Source organism: Strix uralensis, chromosome 3 (genome assembly GCF_047716275.1).
Source record: "Strix uralensis isolate ZFMK-TIS-50842 chromosome 3, bStrUra1, whole genome shotgun sequence".
Lineage (NCBI taxonomy): Eukaryota > Metazoa > Chordata > Aves > Strigiformes > Strigidae > Strix > Strix uralensis.
The window spans coordinates 104,271,742-104,278,210 of record NC_133974.1 but is presented as its reverse complement, the minus strand read 5'-3'; the positions used below and the strand labels follow the sequence as shown (position 1 = coordinate 104,278,210).

Genomic DNA, 6,469 nt, shown 5'->3' with positions numbered 1-6,469 from the left:
GTCTCTATACAGCTATCCAGAAATACATAGTTAGAAAGACAGCTTCGGTTCTCAAGATCTATGTAGAAATCTTCAGAAGCACCATTTCTTTCTGAGTTACAGAGTTTTGAATTTGTGAAGGTTAAATTTGCTTTACACATCACTTTTGATACTCCTTGCATGCCAAGTGTAGTTTATGTTAAATTTACCCTCCACATCTCGAGCCTCAACTCGCATGATGCGGCTTTCTCAGAAACTGAACATTTTCCATGCCCAGGTAATTAAAAATGGTATCAGGGCCTTAGCACTAAGTCCGTCCATAAACATAGCTTGCAGTAATCTATTCACAAATTTACTTTCAAAACTTTTGTTTAACGAGATATGATTAAAATGTGGCTATGAATAACCTCTTAACAGCACAGCAGCTACAGACATGGGTTTATTTCATATCCATTTGATATGCATTGACATTTTAACTGAAAACAGATTAATTTCTAGGTATCCAAGAGTTACTGTTACCAAACCCCTGGCTAGAACGGTCTTTAGAAAGGAATATGATGTCAGGCATTTAATCACAAGCATTACGAACAAACCACTTTCTGTAATCAATTTTGTTAACTCATCTTGATCTACAAAGATGCTGATCCCTTTCTCCCAGATTAATTCATACACCTACGAGATGCAAAGAAGATGTAAATTCAAACTCACCCTCCTCTGACACGCTGGAGGACCCTAGCTTAACCTAAACAGCCATTAAATACACAGCAGCAAAGAGCTAAACTTGACGAATGCTCATGGATGAATTCAAGGAGATATCAGTTCATAGAGCCGAAATTGTTCCTATCTTTTCACAAGCTGACTACTTCCTTTGGTCCAGCGTCTGCCTGCTTCATGTCAGCCCATTATGCCAATACCACACAAGAAATTTAGCACGCTTCTGCTAATAGAAATATTTAGATCTTTCACTCCAAAGCGCTACACAAGGTATGGCTTTGCCAGAATCAGCCAGGAAGAGCAGGATGAAAATTATTCCAGTCAACATCATTTCACACACAAAACCACAACTAGAATCCAAAGAACAGATTACATTTATTCTCCATGGGTCTGTTCAGCACTAAAATCACGTCAGCCGCTAATGAGAAAGTACTACCTTTTTGTACAGCTCTGGCACAAGTTTTCTTGGGAGAAGGGGTTACCTAACTCCCTTAGCTGAGACATGTTATCAAAGAATTTGAAACAAGGCAGAAATGATGAGCAACTAATTGTGCAGCAACAACTACTTTATTAGGATTTCTCCATAAGAAGTAAAAATTGGAGCCTGACTTACTTCAAAATTATGCCACCTGCTCTTGAGCCTTAAAGAAAAAAAACCACCCTTGTTTTACGAATCCGGTGATAGCCAGGGCCCAATCCACCACGGTATTCAGCAATTCCCATGAACGCCAAACATCCTCGATGCCCATCGACTACAGGGGGAACTGACAGAGCTCACTAACAGGAGGGATTCGGCATCTCATTAGTTCAGGCCTTTATTTTGGGGAGACGCAGGGCCCTCCATCACGTAGCCGTGCTCGGCACTGCTTGAGGACACAGATTCTTTGAATGAGAAAAAGAAATCAAGCTGCTCAAGGTAGAAAATTGAAAACATTTTCCTCCTCTCAAACCAGTTTGGTCCTTGTTATTTCACTGATCGTGAAGAAAATAACTCGCATGGTCTCTGTGCAGAGACAATACTGAAACGTTCACAAGATTCCTACTATGAACTCAGACCAAGTTTTCCAAGATATTTTTTTTCGGAGCTACATGAGGTAGTTAAATCACAATTCTTGAATTAGTTCATCTAGCAGTTAGGCTGCACTTTGAGACAGAATAAATCATTATTTAGAGACTACAAATTGCAGTATTTACAATTCAGCCCTGAATCAAATTAAACTCCAATTTCAAAATGTGCCCATTCTTACGAATACCTTAATTTATCAACCGACCATAAAAAAGACAAGTCACGTAAACTGAGAGGCCTCAGAGGTCAGCTGGCAGGAAAGTTAACTGTATATACTGACAGCGCCATTCAGTGAATGTAAGATACTTTACAGAATAATTTAATAGGGAGCTGTTAGCAAAAGTATATACATTGTACTTTCTATCACAGATCGACTCATGAAATGTTGATACCCTGTCTACCCTTGAGTATTAATAAACATTTCACAGTATGTGATATTGCTGTTAAAGGTAAGCTCTGGACAAAAAGCAGATAAAATAAATGCAAAACGAGCTGCAGTGGTCGTAAACTTTACGTGATTGATGGCAACTCGCAGGAAAACTGCGAGGAGAAGAAGACATAAAGGGTATGTGCCACATGCAAATCTACGGGTAAGGAAACTGCCGCCGTATAACTCATCCCGCGTACTGCCAAACCTCCACGGGCGATGGAAGTGACAAATAATCTCAGCTTTTACACCTCGGGGTGACGCGGCCGCGTTTCTGCCCCCTGCCTCAGACAACACCGGACCTTTCTGCCACCGAGCAGTGGCCGCGGATGCGCGGGAGCGCTGCCACGTGCCCCCCGCCCGACCCCAGGCCCGGATGCGGGTTTTGGGGTGACACTGGCCGCGCAGCCAGAAACGCCCCGGCGGTCGCCACGAGCTCTCGGGACCTGTGGGGAAACCAGCGGGTTTCCAAACCCTCGCCCGGGCAACTTTTGCCCGACGTTCAAGGGCACCTCTAGCCTGCAGCCGTTTCCCCTGCCAGTCGCGACCGACACCTCCGACTATGTCGCAGACGTTCAGCTCCTGTCCCCCCGGTCTGTTATTCCGCAGACGGGGCGCGCGTACGTGACACCGACCCCTCCGCCAGCCCCGTCCCGCCTCGGCCGCGCCTTTCGGCCGCGCAGACCGGCCGCACAGACCCATTTACCGACTCGCTCCCCTCCGGCCGACCCCGCCACCCGTCCCGGCGGCACAAGGGGGGCGGCGGCCGGGCCCCCCCGCGCCCCGCTCCGCACCTGCCCCGCCGCCATGTGCGCAGCGGCGCGCACCTGCCCGCGCCCCGCGCACCTGCCCCGGCCCCCGCCGCAAAGCCACCGCGGGCGATACGCGCAACTCTCCCGCCCCCCCCCCCGCCCCCCCCCGAAAGACGCGCGGACCCCAGGGCGGCCCCGCTCCGCCCCCGCGGAGTGCCCGGTGCCGGGAGACGGGCCGCCTGCTGCTGCATTTTCGGTGCCCCCCCCGCCCCCATATCCCGGGCCGCTCACCCCAAACTCAGCCCTGCGCGCCCCCTCCGCGCAGGCCCCGCGCCCCCCAGCACGGTTCCCTCCTGCTCTTTAACTCCGTTTAAACACATGGCAAAGTGCTGCGGGTCACTCAGCCGATAAACAGAAAATGGAAAAAGACAAGAAAGATCTCCATCAAAGGCTAAGAAAAAAATTAAATATCCCCCCTCCCGAAGAAAAAACAACCAACCACCAAACAAACAGAAAGTACCAATAATCCTAATCTTTTCCCAGATCAAGGCTCTTATCCCGCGACTTGCATTTGATCTCTTCTCATGTGCTCGCTACCTACCACTCAAATCCCATTTTCTATACATTTCCACAATTCGCAGCTCGTCCCACCCTTGGAAATGAAAAAGTAATGGCACGGACAAGAAGAGTAAGAATAAAAAGTCCCTGCCCTTCCCGGTTTGGGTTAAAAAGGAGAACCAGCGACATGCAAATGACAAGCAAATTGGAAGAGACAAAAAGAACGGCAGCTATCATAAACAAGACAAAGGGGAGGCTCAGAGGACCGGAGCAGGAGTTTAAAGCAGGGGATGGGGAACTTCGGCGGGGCCGGGGGGAGGCGGAAGCTCGGAACAACAAAAAGCCAAATACCCGCCGCGTTTTCCGTGCCCGCGAAACTGCCCTCCAGCCCACGGCGGAACAGCGAGACCCGTCCGCGAAAGGGGGCAGCGAGGGGGCGGGGGGGGGGGGGGGGGTGGGGGTGTCACCTAACCACGAGCCGGTCACTTACTACTCTTCGGCCCTGGGCTGGCTGCGGGGAGCGCTCCCCCGGGCTGGGCGCCGGCAGCTCCCGGCCGCGACAACCACCGCCGGGCTGCAACTGCGGCGCTGGGAGAGTCAGCGCGGGGCGCCCCGGGGGGAGAAGCACACGGCGGTGGCAACGGTCCCCGGTAACCTGACGGGGGCTTCGCTCCCCAACCCCCCCCACCCCCGCCCCCAGACCGGCTACAGCAAGTGCGAAAAAAAAAAAAAAGGCGAGAAAAGACCCGAAAAGGCCGAAAGAGCGGGGAGGGACAGAGGGGGCGCGGGGAGGGAGCGGGTACTTACTCCGTGCGACGGCGACGAAAGTGAAGCCTCTGGGTTTTTTTTTTTTTTTTTGCCGGTGGAAAGAGAGGAAGGGAGACACGCACACGCGCCGCGCACACACACACACACACACGCACACACACACACACACACACCCGCGCGCGCGCGCGCGCGCGCGGACACCCGCGGCCCCGCGCGCGCAGCCGGCGAGCCCCGCGCCGCTGCTGAATATGATAATGGGGGCGAGGGAGGGCTGCGCGCGCGCGGGAGGGCAGCGGGCGCGGAGCGGCGCGGAGCGGAGCGGCGCGGCGCGGGGGCGGCGGGGCGCGCGGGGCAGGGCTGGGCTGGGCTGGGCTGGGCTGGCCGAGCCGAGCGAGCGCTCCGCACCGCCACAAGATTTACTTTAAGACACAGCTGAAGGAAACAGGAAGACTAGACGTCACGCTCGGAGTGACGTGGGCCCGGCCCGGCGCCCAATCGGGAGGCTCCTTGGGACGGACGGGGGGGACGGGGAGAACTTGGCAGGAGCGAGGAGAGAGGAGAGGGGAGAGCGGGGGGGGGGGGGGGGAGCGGGGGGGGAGGGACTGCCCCGCCCCCGCGGGAAGGTGGCGGCGGCCGCGCACCTGCGTGGGGGACGGACGGACGGACACGGGGCGGGAGCGGCGGCGGCCGCGGCCCGACGGGGCGCCCCCCCCCCCCCCCCCCCCGCAACCCCCCGCCGCGCTCGGGCGACGGGGGGGGACAAAAGCCGCCCCGCGGGGAGCGGGGCGGGGGGGAAGAGTGAGACAGAGAAACTTTAGGAAAGTCATCCCCGCGGGGGCGGGGGATGCTCCGCGGCGCCCCACACGCGGGAAAGTTTTCCACGCGCGAAGGCGTCCGCAGAGGAGTGCCGGTGCGGGGGGCTGCTGCCCCAGGGTGCGCGAACGCCCCGCGTTAAAGCGTCGGGGCGGTGAAGCAAAAAGCAAAACCCCGCTCGCGGGCGCTGCCCCCACGCGGGTCACAAACTTTAAGAGAAGCGGGTCCGTGGCCTCCCGGCACGGCGTCCCTCGGCGGCGCGCAGGGGCCGCGGCTCTGCCGCGCGTCGCGGGGCTGTAAGCGGGAGCCGCGGGGGTCACTTTCCACGTGCGAGGCAGAAAATAAACACGAAAACGAACATCAGGTCGCGGCGCGTGGAACAACCGGCCGCGCCGAAACCCGGGCATCGGCTGTGGGATGCCCCGGCCCCGGCACAGCGCGCCCGCAGTTTCGGCCAACTTAACCCCATCCCCGGCTCGGCGCTGCCCGCTCCCGGCCGGCTTCGCCGGGACACCTTTGGGGAAAAAAAATGGTTTTTGGGGTGGGAAAACCCAAACGAGGATCTTCCCAGCAGGTCCGGGCTGCAATCCGGACCCCAGCCTGCCGGGCGCGCTTTGTCCCGCCGTGAGCGCGGGTTTCCGCGGCTTGGGGCCGGGAGCGCCCGCACCCTCCGCCCCCCCGGTTGCCGCGGAGGGTCGCCCGGCCGCTGCCGGCGGAGGGGGAGAGGGGCGCCTTCCCGTAAGGAAACAGCCTCAGGCTTGCAGGCGGCGGGGGGGCTAGACTTGAGGAGAGGGAATAACGTCCTGCGGCGGGACAGGCGGCAGCGGGGCGCTGCAGGGCGCTCGGCAGCAGGTAAGGACGGCGCTGCCTCGTCGGGGCCGTCCGCGCCCCTCCCTGCCCCCCCCTCCCGCCCCTCCCCGGGGCTGCCGTGCGGGAGGGGGAGCCCCGAGTGGAGAGCCCGGAGGGGGCGAGGGCAGGCAGGGCGGCGGCTGCCGGCCCCTGCCTAAACTTGCGCCGCAGCTCCGGGCCGGCGGCGGCGAGGGGCCGCGCCGCGCCTCGCCCCCCGCCCGTCCCGCTGCTGTCGGAGCGGGGAGCCGCTCCGCCCCCCCCCCCCCCCCCCGTTCCTTCCACTTCAAGGATCTGTCTCAGTAGAGGGGAGTCGCGGCGCGCAGCCCCACGCGTGGGTGCGGACAGCCCCGCTGCTTCCCGCGGGGCGGCCGGGCGCGGAAGCCCCTCGGTGGCGCGCGCTGCGAGGGTTACCCACCGCCGCCAAAGTTGGGGAGCCGGCACGGGCAGCAAACCCGCCCCCCGCAGGCCAAACGCGTGGGTCCCCGCAGCCGCTCTTCTCCCCGCTGCCCGCCGGCGGGGCCGGGCTGCCCGCCGCGTCGGGGC

The 6,469-nt window shown here is 58.8% G+C and overlaps 1 protein-coding gene across 2 annotated transcripts in view; it reads right to left on the bottom strand.

Moving 5' to 3' along the window:
* Window positions 1–4,484, bottom strand: part of PROX1 (prospero homeobox 1) — a 50,034-nt gene extending 45,550 nt beyond the window's left edge. Inside the window, exon 1 of one of the 2 annotated variants that reach the window (XM_074863699.1) lies at window positions 4,304–4,484. The gene's annotated coding sequence lies outside the window, so the exon portion shown is untranslated. Of the gene's footprint in view, window positions 1–1,306; window positions 1,595–4,303 lie in introns of those variants that run through there. The other variant, XM_074863700.1, reaches the window with a different exon arrangement.
* Window positions 4,485–6,469: the final 1,985 nt, after the last annotated feature.